We start from the raw sequence: 17,390 nt of genomic DNA, 5'->3' as shown, positions 1-17,390 counted from the left end.
CTTATTATATCTTTTGTCCTATGTTCTCTGTGTAGCTAGTTGCATATATAACTTTCTTATTGCTGTCTATGATTTAGTTTAGTTTGCTGTTCACTTTACTTGGTTGTTTATGTGATACTCATGGTATTTGACAGCAAAAGCAAAAGTAATATTATCATCCCAAGATAATATTATCACCCCAAGATAAGAAAATACCAGCAAAAGCAAAACTCAGTAGTGTTAATTTGGATGCCATACTTGATGCCCTATTGGTTACCTGTCACAGAGAGAATTTTGCCAAAGCTATTTATGCATCAATGCTATGTTTGTATTGAACTTTATAGAAAAGAATTAACCTTACTAGGTCTTTAGAGAAGAAATAAATGGGGATAGAATTTAGTACAAACTGTATGAATTGTTTCTTCATATTGGTTCTTCTTATGGAATATAGGGTGATAAGTTCAATTTGTTTGTGATTATTAGTCTGAATTTTTTTTATTCAAGTTATAAGTTAACTAATATTGTAGCATCTTAGTTTATGCTTCATGAGTTTTTCTTTGTTGATGGTTGAAGTTTGTTATGGTTTCTGTTATGGGCTCGAAAAGTTCTCCATAAATTCCACTTACTGATTACAGTAAATTAGTTCTCTATAGGTTTTTGTTCTGGTTTTGTGTTGTTATACTAATAAAATTAAGTTGCTCTTAGTGGGTTAATGATTTTTTTTCAATGTTTCCTTATCCCATTTCATCATCTTTAATCTATAGTGGGTCCATTCAGGTGGCAATTATATTAAATGGTTAATTGGCCCTGTTAAAGCTCTATTACCTTCTTGTGATGACGCTTTTGATGAATTATATTATTTTTATGTCTGGCCACCTGACTTCAGAAAGTTTCACTCACATTTCACTGAATTTTACTTCTACAAGAGTTGTTGTTGTTCTTTTACTTTTAGCTGTTGCTCTTCTTTGTGTGTACGAACTTTGTGCTATGTATGTTACGGCTGGTTCATCAATTGCGTATCAATAATTACCTTAGCAATTAACCAGCTCTTTATCTGTAGAATGGTGTTTAATGGTACATGCAGTTCTCTTGTCAGGAGTTTTGGTCATTTGTTTCTATGTTTTCTGCTTTTGCAGTAGCAATTGAATCTTGCTGTTCTATGCTTTTTATGTGTTGATAATTGAGTAACACTTTTATTTTTTGAACAGGTCAGTACATCAGAGCCGTCTTTCTACATTTATTCTTCGTACTTCCTAGAAATTTCATGATCTTCCTATGCATGCAGATTCTGAGTTTTTCTCTGTTTGTGGCTTCCTAGGATTGGCTCTTTAAATTAATGCATGCAGGTTCTGATTTTTTCTCTATATTTCTTGTTTAATTTTAGAGGGAAGAAGCAGTATGAACCACCTAGGTACATGACAATAAAGACTGCCATTGAGTAGCTCCTGGAAGTTATGCATGCAAAAGTAGAATCTGGTAATGAGAACTACTACTATTACTCTATAACTCACTCATGTCTTAACTTTGAATTTCAAAGAACTAAATCAGACTTAGTTTATCAATTTAACATTGAATGTTGTTGTATTATGTTGCATTGGAGTTTGCAATGAAGACACGGAGTGTGTTGGTTTTGCTAGAATTGGAAGTGAAGATCAGATCATTGTGGCTGGTACAATGAAGCAACTTCAATTGCATGTTTTTTTCCTATCAAATAGTAATGAGTGTGCAACTACTTAAATTTTGACGTGTTATTATGTAAAAAATTAAACTCTTCAATATTTTGTGCTGAAAGTAGTAACTTTTCAATATGTTGAATATTTAAGACTACTTGAATACTTAAAGAACATTTTGTTGTTCATGACAGTGTTGAATGTTTTAAACTAATTTGTGGATTGTTAATACAATGTTGAATGCTTTTTACTTTTTGTTATTTGAAAATCAAGTTCATTTGATGATACTAGTATATATTAGAAAGCTAATTTTAATTATATAAATAAAAAATAAAAATATAATAGAATAAAATAAATTAGTGTTATATAAATGAATATATAATGAGAATTTAAACTTATCTAAATATTAAAATAATATGAAAAATGTGTTATAATATCTATTACAATAACACTTTTTTATAAGTAAATAATTATGTTATGCAAACTTCATTATATAACACAAAAAATGTGTTATGCTAAAGTGTAGTATAACACAAAAAATGTGTTATACTAAAGTGTAGTATAACACAAAAAATGTGTTATACTAAAGTGTAGTATAACACAAATTTATAAGTGTTGAAATGTGTTATATAATCGACTATAAATAATGTAATTAAACACTTATCTATTTATTAAAATAACAAAGAAAGTGTGTTATCGTTGACAGTATAATAACACATCTGTATAACAATGATAAAGTGTTTTGTAATGTAAACTGACCTACAATAACATAGTCGGTCTTAACACATCAAAAAGTGTTATGGTATGTTTTGATAACACATTTTTGGTGTTATTAAAAGTATTTTTTCTTGTAGTGTGGAAACTGGTTGAGAAGCCTCGCCCTGCTTATTATGAGGTGATTTGGTTCAAAGAGGTTGTCTCTGACATGCCTGAAGACAAGGTAAAGAACTTAAGGAAGGCCTTCGACCTTTCTAGCGTTTCCATCGTTATCCGTGGTCCGGACGACAGAGCTGAGGACCCCCCCTTTGGGTATTTGCGCTTGGACATGCTCTACTATTAAGTATGGCGCCCTACTTCCCTTTCATTTGTATTTCTGGAGTGTGGTGGATTATTTCAATATTATTCCTTCACTGTTGGCTCCCAATGCTATCTTGGTGCTATCCGCGTTGTACCTCATGAGATCCACTACTTGTTTGATCTGAAGACGAACCTTCTCAGTGAAACTCGGGGTACTTCCACTTCCACCATTATATGAGCAAGGGTACCGACACCTTCTTGGAAGAGATTTTTGGAAACAGCAAGGCGTTTAGATATGCCGACAACTATTTTTTCACTAAAGATGTAGAGGCAAACTACTCCAAGTTTATGCACGTCAAGCCTTTTTATAGACCACTCCCGACCCATGCCATGGCTTTTAGGGCCAAGCCATTGATTTCCATGACCCATGAGGAGAAGAACGTGAAGGTTCTTGTTACTTTAGAGAACCTTACTATCGCCGATGTTCTGGATGAAGATGGTATCGAGCTCCTGAACGCCATAGACTCATCGGGGCCTATTCATATTGAGAAGGTACCATTTTCGCCCATGCTAGCTGGGCAGAAGGGTGGTGAGATGGGTGCATCCGCACACTCACTGCTTACTTCAGATGTCTTTGATGAAGCCATCTTCCAACCCGAATCTCATTCAAAAGTTTCAACTTTTTATCATCTTTACTTCATGTTTCGTGTGTGTTTGATATCCTGCTAATATTTGATCTTCCTATCCAGGTTCACATATGCTCGGGTTTGTTCACACCCAACAAATGTCGACTCCAACCAAGACTAGCCCTTCCATCCGAGTGGCCAAAAGGGCCAGGGTTGAGCCTGAGCCAATAATAGTGGCCCCTCCCGAGGCGCCTCCCTCGACTCCATTGGCGTTTAGTCCTGTCACAGAGGTAGAGCCATCCCTGCCTATGCCGGCTCCTCCTAGTATCACTGATGCAAGTGCCTCTTCCTTTGCGCCTGCTCCCTTATCTAAGCCACACCAGTCTGCCATATGAAATTTAGGTGCCATTATGGACCAAGCATCCCATCTGGAGTAGACGACAAAAGTTTTTAATGGGATTAAGAATGAGGACTTGAGCACCATTCTCATAAAGTCACCCCTTGACATTCAAAGTGTAAGTCCTCTAAAGTTTTCTTTTTGTCTGGTTAGCTTGTGTGTTGATTTTATCTAACACTTGTATGTCTTTTGCAGGCGTTGATGTTGGTCTCCTATTTCCGTGATAAGTTTGTGGAGTATACCTCTACATTTTCCAACCTTCGCTCTGAGTTTGAAGTTGTCTGCCATAAGGTACTAGACCTTAGGCGCATTCTTGGCTCTAGGGATGCAGACATTGCTTTAAAAGATGAAGAGATCAGTACTCTCCGCAGTACCGTGGAGCTCAAACAGTAGGAAGTGACCGAGTTAGCTCTCAGGGTAACCCAGGTGGAGGGGAAAGTTGTCGATCAGCTTAAACTATTTGAAGCTGAGAAAGAGAAGTTGATTGCTGAAATGGACTAACTATGGAAGGCTGCTCTTTTCGAGAAGGAGAAAGAGGTCAAGGTTGTCCGGGACAAGGCACGAGAGGAGTATTCAGAGACTTCCTTCTCTTGCTTCTACTTGATCAGGAAGTCCAACAAAAATCTGAACTTGGATTTCCTCCCCAAGAAGACGCGAGTGAAGGAGCTTAAGAAGTGTCTAGCTCGTGAGGCTATCAAGGCTTAGGGCAGACTTTTAGATTATACTCCTCACCCTAGTTAGTTTTCTTTTAGTTATTTATTCTTTATCTTTCCTTTTGTGCCATTGGTTGGGCACCTTGTACTTGACATATTTTACATACCAAAATTTATGCCTTTATGCTTTTTTTCTATGAGTACTCAGCGTATTGATTGAAATTTTTTATTTCCACTGCTTACTAAGTATATCAACTCACAACCCTTATTGGTACAGGTATAAGTATACTCTGAACACATGTATTTCATGCGCCATACTAACCTTACTCCTTTACGTTTTTCATGCTAACAACCATGGTAATGTGAGTAGTACGATACTTCACAAAGTACCATGACCAAAACGGTCAGGTCGACCACCCTATAAGGGACATGGCTAGGAGTCTCCCTACCAATGCCTTTTTCTTTTTTTGTTTTTTACACTTTTGGAACACATGTTATGAACAAATGTCCTAGAAAAACTTGAGCTTGCTTAATACTTAGGGTCACGTCCTCATTGCTTGCGTATACCCCAATCAGTATGTACTGTATGCCCCCAAGTGATCATGGGTTTAAAAGCCTTGGTCACTTGCTACTTGAACATTCCTAGCTTCGAGCGTTTAGACACATAATACTATCATTTTCACCCAATGATGCAAGCAGCAAATGCTTGTCCCTCATTAGTAGTCGAGCGATGGTTTCATACTCAATAGTAATTGTTGAGTCTTGTTTTTATCATGTTTTGGTGATGTTTTTAGTAGTATTTTATTTTGTTTTTCTTTCATTTAGTGCGGGTTTATGCTTTGTTTGTCTGTCTTTGTGAATATCAGGAAGAATTGAGCATGTGGAAGAAAATGCCAAAGAAAGGGAAGAAATAACCAAGTTTTCATCATATTTTGATAAAGAATGGTTCTCAACATAATTTAGAAGTGTTGGTGAAATTTTGGGATGAAAACTTGAAGAATTGAGAAATCCCTTTAGAGCCACGGCATGAGCAAAGTGGAGCTGCGGCTAGGTGGGAAACAGAACCAATGGTTTCAAGGAAATCCTCGGGCCGCAACATGGCTAAAGAGAGCCGCGGCATAGATGGGCATTTTGCCCAGAACTCATCAACGCGGGCCGCGACATGGTTGACTGATGCCGCGGCATGGAGAGGGCTTTTTTCCCAGGAAATTGGACACGGGCCGTGGCATAGTGTATGTAGAGCCGCGGCCCGCCTCTTTAAAATTTGAAATCCTAGGTTTTAATATGGCGAAAAGGAGACGAAAAGGGCACGTACGGACGAGGGAGAGAAGTGCTAGTTTTGAAGGCTCAAGCTTAGAGTATTTTTACATGTTTTTCTTCTTTTCCTGATGTTATCTTTAATTTTTGTTGTGATTAGCACTATGGCTATGAACTAATTTTCTATTTAGGATGTTTAATTGAATCACTTGAATCCCTGTTATGAACTAATGCAATTTTAATATTCTTCTTCTTCAATCTTCTTCAATTCCATATAGCATGTTCTTATAGAATGATTATTGAACTTTAGTCATTTACATATGTTTTTAAGTCAAAATCTGAGAAGTGAGATTTAATTCTGCTGTGGTTATATTGGACATAATTCTAATTTAGAACGAAAGTATCTGAATTAACTGTGTAACTGTTATTATGTTGTTTAGATTAATGCTACCTGTGTGGTTCAATTTACCATAGAAATATAGGAAATTGTCACCTAGGTTGAGTTTATAATTCATAGTATGATTATAGGCTACTGTATCAACTTGTTAATTGAATTAGGTAAAAAGAAGAAGAATTCACACTTTGCATTAGGGAATAATAGGGAGGATAGTTGATGAGATTGAATATCCTAATTGTTTCTCAGTGATTAAATTAAAAGTTTTCCTATTAGTTGTTATTCCATTCAATTTTCAATTATTGTTTCTGCAATTTATAGTTTCCTTTGCTGTATTTACAAAAATCAAGAATTTCAATTCATCAAATATAACAAGAAATTAATTGACTGGTAATTGATAAATCAGTCCTTGAGGACGATACTTGGTTTTACCAATTTATTACGAATTTGCGACTGTGTGCACTTGCATAGCAAAAATATCGCAACATGTTTTTGGCGCCGTTGCCAGGGACTGAAAATAATTATCAATATCAGTCTAATTAATTTTTATTCTAATTTGATTTTAATTTCTCTTGTTTCTAATCTGTTTAGTTGCTTATTTTGTCTATCTCAGGTGAATTTTGGTATATGCGTGGCAGAAAAGGAAAAGACACACTTGTTCCTCTTAATCCTGAGATTGAAAAGTCTTGTAAGCAAATCAGAAAGAACAAGAGGGAGGCCCAAAAATCTGTGAAGATGGCACAGAATGAAGGGGATGGCAGGAATGTTCTAATTCTTGGAGTTGTAGAAGGGGATCAGGCTCAGAACAATGCTAAGAGGAGCCTGAGAGATTATGTGCTACCCAATCTGACGGGAGTACAAAATAGTATACGCCCACCAGCTGTAGAGGCCAACGATTTCGAAATCAAGCCTGCTATTCTACAAATGGTGCAGTCCTCTGTTCAATTCAATGGGTTACCTTCTAAAGATCCTCACACCCATTTGTCCAATTTTCTGGAGTTGTGTGGAACCTTCAGATATAATGGGGTGAGTGACGATGCAATTAAGCTGAGGCTTTTCCCATTTTCTCTGAGGGACAGAGCCAAAAGTTGGCTGAACTCGCTGCAGCAAAATTCTATTGTCACCTGGAAAGATCTAGCTCAGAAATTTTTGTCTAAATTCTTCCCTCCGTCCAAAGCTGCTAAATTGAGGGGAGAGATCAATAACTTTTGCCAGAATGACAGAGAGTCACTGTATGAAGCTTGGGAATGGTTTAAGGAACTTCTGAGAAGATGTCCACATCATGGCATTGAACAGTGGATGCTAGTACAGAATTTCTACAATGGTTTATGTCCTACAACCAGAACCATTATTGATGCTGCAGCAGGTGGCACTTTTATGAGCAAGAGTGCAACTGGTGCTTATGAGTTGCTAGAGGACATGGCCACAAACAATCATCAGTGGTCTGAGGAAAGATCATCAGGAGTCAGAAAGGTAGCTGGGGTGCATAAGCTGGATGCAATCACTGCTCTAACAGCACAAGTAGCCTCTTTGACAAAGCAGTTACAACAGAGCAGTGTATCTGCTAATGCGGTTCAGATGGCAGTGAGGTGTGAAATGTGTGGTGGTGCTCATTCTGTCGATCAGTGCCCTATCTGTATGAATAATAACACCCCAGTGGATCATGCTCAAGTTCAAGCGGTGGGAAACTTTCAAAGGCCACTCAATAACCCATTCTCCAATACTTACAATCCTGGGTGGCGAAATCATCCCAATTTTTCGTGGAAGAATAATCAAGGCCAACAACCTCAGTTTTAGGGCCAATTTCATAATAACATGCCTCAGCCACCTATGCATCAAGCTTCATCATCACAATAGCCTAGGCCTCAACAATCAATGCCTCAACCTGAGAGGCCTAATGAACTGCAAGCTGCCTTGTTGACTCTCACTAATACTCAGACTCAATTTATGACTGAGACCATATCCTCTATTCGAAACCTTGAGACACAAGTTGGGCAGTTGGCCAATATGCTCAATAACAGACCCCAAGGAAATTTGCCCAGTAATACTGAAGTCAACCCCAAGGAGCAAGTTCAGGCAATTACTCTGAGGAGTGGGAAGCAAACTGAGTAGCCTAGACCTCCACAGGCAGTGGTTCAGAATAAAGAGATGGGTGCACAGTCTGATTCAGAAAGGGTTACTGAGGACCACCAGCAGTCAGAAAAGACTTCGCCAGTTGTTATTGAGCAGCCAGTTCGAGTTCCATACCCTCAGAGGCTTAGAAAGACTACACTTGATAAACAGTTTTCTAAGTTTCTTGAGGTGTTTAAAAACTGCACATTAACATTCCTTTTGCTGAGGCCTTGGAGCAGATGCCCAGCTATGTTAAATTTATGAAGGAGATTCTGTCAAAGAAAAGAAGGATGAAGGACTATGAGACTGTAGCACTCACTGAAGAGTGCAGCGCTATTTTACAAAGGAAGTTACCCCAAAAGCTGAGAGATTCGAGGAGTTTCACCATACCTTGCACCATTGGCAAGTTTGAATGTAAGCACGCCTTATGTGATCTTGGGGTAAGTATCAATCTGATGTCCTTATCTGTGTTTAAAATACTTGGTTTGGGGGAGGCAAAACCAACAACTGTCACTTTACAGCTCGCAGACCGATCGTTAACACATCCACGAGGTATTATTGAGGATGTTCTTGTGAAGGTGGATAAGTTCATATTTCCAGCTGACTTTATCATTCTGGACATGGAGGAGGACACAGATGTCCTAATTATTCTTGGTAGGCCATTTCTTGCCACAGGCCAAGCTCTTATTGATGTTCACAAAGGAGAGCTTAAGCTTAGAGTTCAAGGAGATGAGGTGGTCTTTAATGTCTTCAAGTCTACGAAGTATCTGGTGGCTAGTGACAATTGCTTTAGTGTGAATGTGATAGAAAAGGCAGTCTCCAAGAGAAGGATGAGCAGTGATGCCTTAGAGGCAGTATTATTGGGTGATGAGGGCGATGATGATGATGATGCTGAGATCAGAGAATGTGTAAATTGGATAAACTCCTTCTTACCATATTGGAAGAAGTTTCAAGAATTAGCAGATGCGACTGATAAACCGCTAACCTCCATTCAACAGCCACCGCCGTTGGAATTAAAGGTCCTCCCAGATCACTTGCGCTATGCTTATTTGGGAGAGAATGAAACTTTACCTATCATTGTGTTAGCTGACCTGTCAAAGGTAGAATTGGAGAAACTGTTGAGGGTTCTAAGGGAGCATAAATTGGCCATTGGGTGGACCTTGGTAGATATTAGAGCAATCAGCCCATCGACAGTGATGCATAAAATTTTGTTGGAGGAGAATAGCAAGCCATCCATAGAGGCCCAGAGAAGACTCAATCCAGCTATGAAGGAAGTAGTATTGGACCAAATTCTTAAATGGTTGGATGTTGGGGTAATCTACCCAATTTCTGATAGCGCATGGGTGAGCCCTGTGCAAGTGGTACCTAAGAAGGGTGGAATGACTATGGTGAAAAATGAGAACAATGAACTCATTCCAACAAGGACTGTAACGGGGTGGCGGATTTGTATAGACTACCGCAAGCACAATAAGGCAACAAGGAAGGATCATTTTCCTTTGCCTTTCCTTGATTAGATGCTTGACAGATTGGCAGGCCATAGCTACTACTGTTTCTTGGATGGGTATTCTGGGTATCATCAGATCACTATTGCACCAGAGGATCAAGAGAAAACAACCTTCACATGTCCTTATGGCACATTTGCTTTCAGGAGAATGCCATTTGGACTATGCAATGCCCCTGCAACATTTCAACGATGTATGATGGCCATATTTTCAGACATGGTAGACCGGTGTATTGAGATATTCATGGATGATTTCGCTGTATTTGGTTCATCATTCGACCTCTGTTTGGGTAACTTGGAGAACGTGCTGTGTCGTTGTGAGATGGAAAATCTGGTGCTGAACTGGGAGAAATGCCATTTTATGGTGAAAGAAGGGATTGTTCTTGGCCATAAAATTTCAAGTGAGGGAATTGAGGTAGATAGAGCAAAAATTTCTACCATTGAAAAGCTGCCTCCACCAGTTTCAATCAAAGGAGTTAGAAGTTTTCTTGGTCACGATGGTATCTATCGGAGATTCATAAAAGATTTCTCTAAAGTGTCCAAGCCTCCCTCAAATATGCTTATGAACGGAGTTGTCTTTGATTTTAATGATGAATGTTTGAGGGCATTCAATTTCTTGAAAGAAAAGCTTATTTCTGATCCAATTGTGATAGCTCCGAATTGGGAATTTCCTTTTGAGTTGATGTGTGATGCCAGTGATTACGCAGTAGGGGCAGTTCTAGGACAGCGGATTGACAAGGTATTCAGGTCTATTTACTATGCTAGTCGGACTCTAAATGATGCTCAGCTGAATTATGCCACTACAGAAAAAGAGTTGCTAGCTATTGTGTTTGCTTGTGATAAATTCAGACCATATATGATTGGTAACAAAGTGATTTTCTACATTGATCACTCTGCCATTAAATACTTGATGTCAAAGAAAGATGCCAAGCTGCGCCTGATTAGATGGATTCTTTTGCTTCAAGAATTTGACATGGAGATTCGTGACAAGAAGGGCAGCGAGAATGTGGTAGCTGATCATCTCTCTAGACTTGAGGTGGGGGAGACTGAAAATAAGAAAGCAGTGCAAATCAATGATCACTTTCCTAATGAGCAGTTGTTTGGGGTAAGTGAGACTTTAGTTGTCCCTTGGTTTGCTGACATAGTGAATTTCTTGGTTGCCAAGATTGTGCCTCCTGAGATGTCAAAGCAGCAATTAAAGAGATTCTTTTCTGAGGTGAAACATTACTATTGGGAGGAACCTATTCTCTATAGGCACTGTGTTGACTAGATTATCAGAAGGTGTGTTCCTGAAGAAGAGATGCAGTCCATTCTTAATCACTGTCATACTCAACAATGTGGAGGGCACTTTGGAGCATCAAGAACGGCGGCTAAGGTATTACAAAGTGGTTTTTATTGGCCTTCATTATTCAAGGATGCCAATGTTTTTGTCAAGGCTTGTGATAGATGTCAGCGAACTGGTAATATTTCGAGGAGAAATGAAATGCCTTTACAGGGGATTCTTGAAGTGGAACTGTTTGATGTATGAGGCATCGATTTCATGGGGCCTTTTCCACCATATTAGAAAAATGAATATATTCTATTGGCAGTGGATTATGTATCCAAATGGGTGGAGGCTGCAGCAACTAGAGCCAATGACGGTAAAACTGTGCTTAATTTTCTTCATAAACATATGTTTACTAGATTTGGCACTCCCCGAGCTCTGATTAGTGATGAAGGGAAACACTTTGTGAATAAGCAACTGGATGCATTGCTGGCTCGTTATGGAGTTTATCACCGAAAAGCTTTGCCTTACCATCCTCAATCAAATGGGCAAGCTGAAGTTTCAAACAGAGAAATCAAAAGCATCCTTGAGAAGACCGTTGACAGTTCAAGGAAAAATTGGTCGAAAAAGTTAGATGATGCGATTTGGGCTTACAGAACTGCATTCAAAACACTAATAGGCATGTCTCCTTACAGGTTGGTGTTTGGTAAAGCATGTCATCTACCAGTTGAATTGGAACATAGGGCATTCTGGGCTATGAAAAAGTTGAATTTTGATTGGAGTGCCACTAGTGAACGAAGGCTGTTGCAACTGAATGAACTTGACGAGTTCAGAAATGAGGCTTATGAGAATGCCAAGATTTATAAAGAAAGAACAAAGGCTTGGCATGACAAGAACTTAATCAGAAAAGAGTTCCAACCAGGGCAGCAGGTACTTCTTTTCAATTCAAGACTGCGACTGTTTCCTGGCAAATTGAAGTCAAGATGGTCAAGGCCATTCACTGTTGTTCAAGTTTTTCCATATGGTTCTGTAGAAGTTCGGGGAAACTCAAGTGATTCTTTTAAAGTCAATGGTCAGAGATTGAAGCCCTACTTAGGTGGTAGTTTTGATCAAGCGAAGTCTATCCTCCTTCTGTAGCCTCTCTGAAGAGGGGTTCAGCGTCCGGCTAAATGACGTTAATGACAGTGGTTGTAGGAGGCACCCTATGTTTTACTTGTTATTTATTTTACTTTTGTATTTGTAAACAGTGGATATTTGGTTTGTTTTTGGACTTTTAGAATCGTGAAAAACGTGAAAAATCAAAAAAAATTTAAAAAAAAATCAAAAAAATAGAAAATCCTTAAGGGCCGCGGCATTGGGGGTTCCAAAGGCCCACGAATTTTGAAGTATAAGGGCGGGCCGTGGCATGGATGCGGAGGGCCGCGGCATTGAACCCCAGTTTTTCCCAGAATATCGAGGCGGGCCGCAGCATAGGTATCATGATGCCGCGACATTATACACTGGAGATTTTATGCGGGCCGCGGCATGGTCAAAGTAATGTCGCGGCCCGAGTCCGAAAATTAGGGTAAAAAGCCCTAAATTGGCCACATTCTCAGTCATTATCACTTTCAGAATTTGTTCTCCTACTCAAACCTCTTTTTCTCTCTAATTCTTGAGACTTCCAGCAGCCAAAGAGGTAAAAAGAAGAACTTTTGTGCCATTCAAGTAAATGTCTCCTATCTATTCTAGTGCTTTTGATTGGAGACTAGATTGCATTGTGGTATTGTGGATTGCTCTATGCTTTTCTTGTGAGACGTTTAAGGGGTTTGTCAATTGTTTTTCTGGGAATTAGTGTTTGGGCTGTTGATTTTGTTAATCAGAAAGTTTTGGGGGAGTAACACCAAAGGGAAATTGTACTCAAGTTCTTGAAATCCTATTTGGGGGTTTAGTTTATTCTTGTTTTGAAAGAAACTATGGGTCCTAAGAGAAATCCCCCTAGAGGTACCTCCTCAAAGAAAGCCTCCTCATCCCGCACTCAACCACCACCAACACCACCTGCCCCGGCTGATTATGACACGAATTTATTTGTCAATAAGGAAGCAGCTGATTTGTTTAAAAAGATTCATAAGAGATTGGTGGTAAGGGAAAGGGGGTTTGAGCTTAATGAGGCCACTGTTGTACAAAACCCTGCTTATGATATTATCAAAGCTGAAATATTGCGACGTAATTGGGGTTTCCTATGTGACTCTACTTATGTGGGATCAGCCAACTGCTCTCAGATTTATGAATTCTTTGCCAACTTCCTATTTCTTGATGCAGAACAGAACAATTTTATCAGGGGTAAATTGGTGCCTACAACATCTTATTCATTTAACCAATTACTGGGCCTCCCTTCATTGTCTGCACAAGAGGATGAACATTGGCAGTTGGCCCATTTTGAGGAGCCAGACTATGATGCTGTGGCTGCAGTTTTGAGTGTGGAAGGGGCCCGTTTCAACTATCATAATGGAAATCCCAAAGAGTTGTACAGGTGGCAGCTCAATCCAATTACGAAGGCGTGGGTTTATTTTGTGAGTTCACGTTTACTGCCGACCTCTCATCTGTCTTCTATTGATAGAGAGCGCTGCTTGCTGGTGTATGCTATCATGGCCCAAATGAAAGTTGATGTTAGCCGAATAATTCGCTATAGCATTCGCAACATCGGCAGATTCAATACTATAGCTGGTGTCGCCCATGGTACCTTCCTCTCGACCCTATGCAACACTTATGAGGTACCAGTCTACCCAAGCGATCTAGTCGGGAGGCCAATGGGGGCAATCAATCAGACTATGTTTACGGCTTTCCCTTCAGCCTCTCTTACGCCGCCTGCCTCTAGCCAGCAAAATAAGCGCAACCGGGCTGATGACACAGTGGACATCGATCAAGCTGAGGAGGAGGAAGCAGATGAAGCAGGTCCCAGTAACCCGCCTTCGAATTTGGCTATTGGTGGACCGATTGATGAGCACACGCAGCGCACGCATGCTCGATTGGATTACCTTATTCAGAAAAATCAATACTTAATCCAATCGCATCATGCGCAAAATCAGCACTATAATGACTTCATGGTCCAACAAAAAGAGTATGGGCGGGTTCACATTGAGGAGTTGAATGCTTTAGTAACGAGGTGGACTGTGAGCTCTGCTGATGAGAGTTACTTCACTCCTCCGCCACAGTACTCTCCATACTTGTGGCCGCCTCCACCACCTCCTCCGCCATACTGATGTGGCATCAGGTAAGTTCTCTTCCCTTGTCCTTTTCTTTATCACATTGGGGACAATGTGCATCTTACGTTTGGGGGGGAGCTTATTTTATTTTATTTTTGTTTTGTGCGTTGCTTAGTTTAGTTTTTAGTCTGTTGTGTTATTTTCTGTGTTGTTGAGTGTAATTGTTAAACCATCATTCGTGTCTGTTGTTGCTTTGTCTTTGCTCGTGAAAAGGAAATTGAATTCAACTGTGTGCTTGGTTCAATTGTTTTAGAGTTTAATTTAAAAGTTTTGTGGGGAATTTTTAATGTCTTGAAAATGAAACATTTTGGATTTTATTATATGTGTGTGAATAGGGTTGGTGGAATGACAATTTGAATTTGATAGAACTTGCATTATTTGGCCTTTGAGGCGAAATCCTTGATGACGTGTGTTTAGAAAAGTGATTTAGGCAATTTTATTGGATCGATTGTGCCTTTCAAGCCAACCTTGATTTAATTATCCTTAGTTACCCTTTTTGAGCCTTAAACTTTGTTTTTGTTCTTGATTATACTATTTGAGCCTAAATTTCTTAACTTCATTATGTTTCCTTTTCCTTTGTTATCATAAGCATATAATTTGTGGGAAAGTAGAATGGAAAATAGTGAGGTTTTGGTATGATTTGAATGTAGTATGATTGTACAAAAAGAAGAGAGGGAGTAGTTTTTAAGAAAATAGAAAGAAAAAAAATTCACTTTTTCACACTCCTTGATTATATATAGAAAATATTAAGTTTGGGGGAGTGTGATTTGAAAAAAAAAATGATACAAAAAGAAAAGAAGAAAATGATGAAAGTGATGTAATCTCTCTCTCTCTCTAATTGTATATAAGGGTGATTATTGGTGTGGTGAAGAGAAATTTGGCTGGTTTTAAGGTTTTATGCTTATGGTAACGATTAAGCCTAAATGATAATTTTATCTACCCTTGCCTAAGCCTAACGCTATAACCTGTGAAAGTCCTTTTGATTTCAAAACACGTGTTGTTGACATTAGTGGAGAAGGTCAAGTAATGCAAGCATATTGAAGAATTGGTTTGTGGAATTGTCTGGAATGAGTTGAGCACATATGATAGAGTCCAAGTGTTGTGGTCATTTTCGTGATATATTATTGATTTCCCTAATTGAGCTTTACAAATTGGACTTTAAGGAAATTGAGCTGAAATTCTGGTTATAAATATTGCAATTGAGATTTCATGAGTTTGGCAAAGCAGTGTAGATGGTAATGATGGTTTAGCTTGTCCGTTTTGTGTTTGTTTCTTTTTGTTAGTTTAACTTGGTCTTTACTCGAGGGCGAGTAAAGGTTAAGTTTGGGGGAGTTTGTTGAGTCTAGTTTTTATCATGTTTTGGTGATGTTTTTAGTAGTCTTTTATTTCGTTTTTCTTTCATTTAGTGCGGGTTTATGCTTTGTTTGTTTGTCTTTGTGAATATCAAGAAGAATTGAGCATGTGGAAGAAAATGCCAAAGAAAGGGAAGAAATAACCAAGTTTTTCATCATATTTTGATAAAGAATGGTTGTCAACATAATTTTGAAGTGTTGGTGAAATTTTGGGATGAAAACTTGAAGAATTGAGAAATCCCTAAAGAGCCACGGCATGAGCAAAGTGGAGCCGCAGCTAGGTGGGAAACAGAACCAATGGTTTCAAGGAAATCCTCGGGCCGCGGCATGGCTAAAGAGAGTTGCGGCATAGATGGGCATTTTGCCCAGAACTCGTCGACGCGGGCCGCGGCATGGCTGACTGATGTCGCGGCATAGAGAGGGCTTTTTGCCCAGGAAATTGGACACGGGCCGCGGCATAGTGTATGTAGAGCCGCGGCCCGCCTCTTTAAAATTTGAAATCCTAGGTTTTAATATGGCGAAAAGGAGACGAAAAGGGCACGTACGGACGAGGGAGAGAAGTTCTGGTTTTGAAGGCTCAAGCTTAGAGTATTTTTACATGTTTTTCTTCTTTTCCTGATGTTATCTTTAATTTTTGTTGTGATTAGCACTATGGCTATGAACTAATTTTCTATTTAGGATGTTTAATTGAATCACTTGAATCCCTGTTATGAACTAATGCAATTTTAATATTCTTCTTCTTCAATCTTCTTCAATTCCATATAACCTGTTCTTATAGAATGATTATTGAACTTTAGTCATTTACATATGTTTTTAAGTCAAAATTTGAGAAGTGAAATTTAATTATGCTGTGGTTATATTGGACATAATTCTAATTTAGAACGAAAGTATCTGAATTAATTGTGTAACTGTTATTAAGTTGTTGAGATTAATGCTACCTGTGTGGTTCAATTTACCATAGAAATATAGGAAATTGTCACCTAGGTTGAGTTTATAATTCATAGTATGATTATAGGATGCTGTATCAACTTGTTAATTGAATTAGGTAAAAAGAAGAAGAATTCACACTTTGCATTAGGGAATAATAGGGAGGATAGTTGATGAGATTGAATATCCTAATTGTTTCTTAGTGATTAAATTAAAAGTTTTTCTATTAGTTGTTATTCCATTCAATTTTCAATTATTGTTTCTGCAATTTATAGTTTCCTTTGCTGTATTTACAAAAATCAAGAATATCAATTCATCAAATAGAACAAGAAACTAATTCACTGGTAATTGATAAATCAGTCCTTGAGGACGATACTTGGTTTTACCAATTTATTACGAATTTGCGACTGTGTGCACTTGCATAGCAAAAATATCGCAACAGTAATGATACCTATACACAGATGCAGCTTGTGTAGCAAGTGTCGATCACAATCTACATAATCTCTCGTGTACTCGTTATAATGATTGTAGACAAAAGTGTCAAAATTGGACCAATCGGGTCTTAATGGGCTAACCGAGCCTGTAACGAGTCTTAGACCAAATTATCGATCGGTCTCTCGAGGACCAGATTCAATTATGATCCGATGATGGTGACTGGTCTTCAGACAAGTCTCTTTTTTGATCGTATGGTCGATAGGTTCCTCAACAACCATGATCGAACAAGATTAAATAATGTCGGCTGGTCCTCAGACCAGTCTCTTTTGTTGATCTTATGGATCGATAGGTTCCTCAAGAACCATGATCAAATAATGGCGACTGTTCCTTGGACCAGTCTCTTTTGTTGATCGTATAGGTCGATAGGTTCTTCAAGAACCAGGATCTAACATGATCAAATAATCGCGAATGGTCCTCGGACCAGTCTCTTGTTTGGATCTTATGGGTCGATAAGCCCATCAAGGACCAGAATCGAACATGATCAAATAATTGTGACTGTTCCTC

At 38.8% G+C, this 17,390-nt stretch overlaps 1 non-coding gene across 1 annotated transcript; it reads right to left on the bottom strand.

Moving 5' to 3' along the window:
* Positions 1 to 7,175: 7,175 nt before the first annotated feature.
* Positions 7,176 to 7,282, bottom strand: LOC133820119 (small nucleolar RNA R71). Its single transcript, XR_009886552.1, has one exon. It is a non-coding gene; the product is annotated as a small nucleolar RNA R71 (small nucleolar RNA).
* Between the last annotated feature and the right edge of the window lie 10,108 nt (positions 7,283 to 17,390).

This window comes from Humulus lupulus, chromosome 2, assembly GCF_963169125.1.
Source record: "Humulus lupulus chromosome 2, drHumLupu1.1, whole genome shotgun sequence".
In the NCBI taxonomy this organism is placed as follows: domain Eukaryota; kingdom Viridiplantae; phylum Streptophyta; class Magnoliopsida; order Rosales; family Cannabaceae; genus Humulus; species Humulus lupulus.
This window is presented reverse-complemented; position numbering and strand designations above follow the sequence as displayed.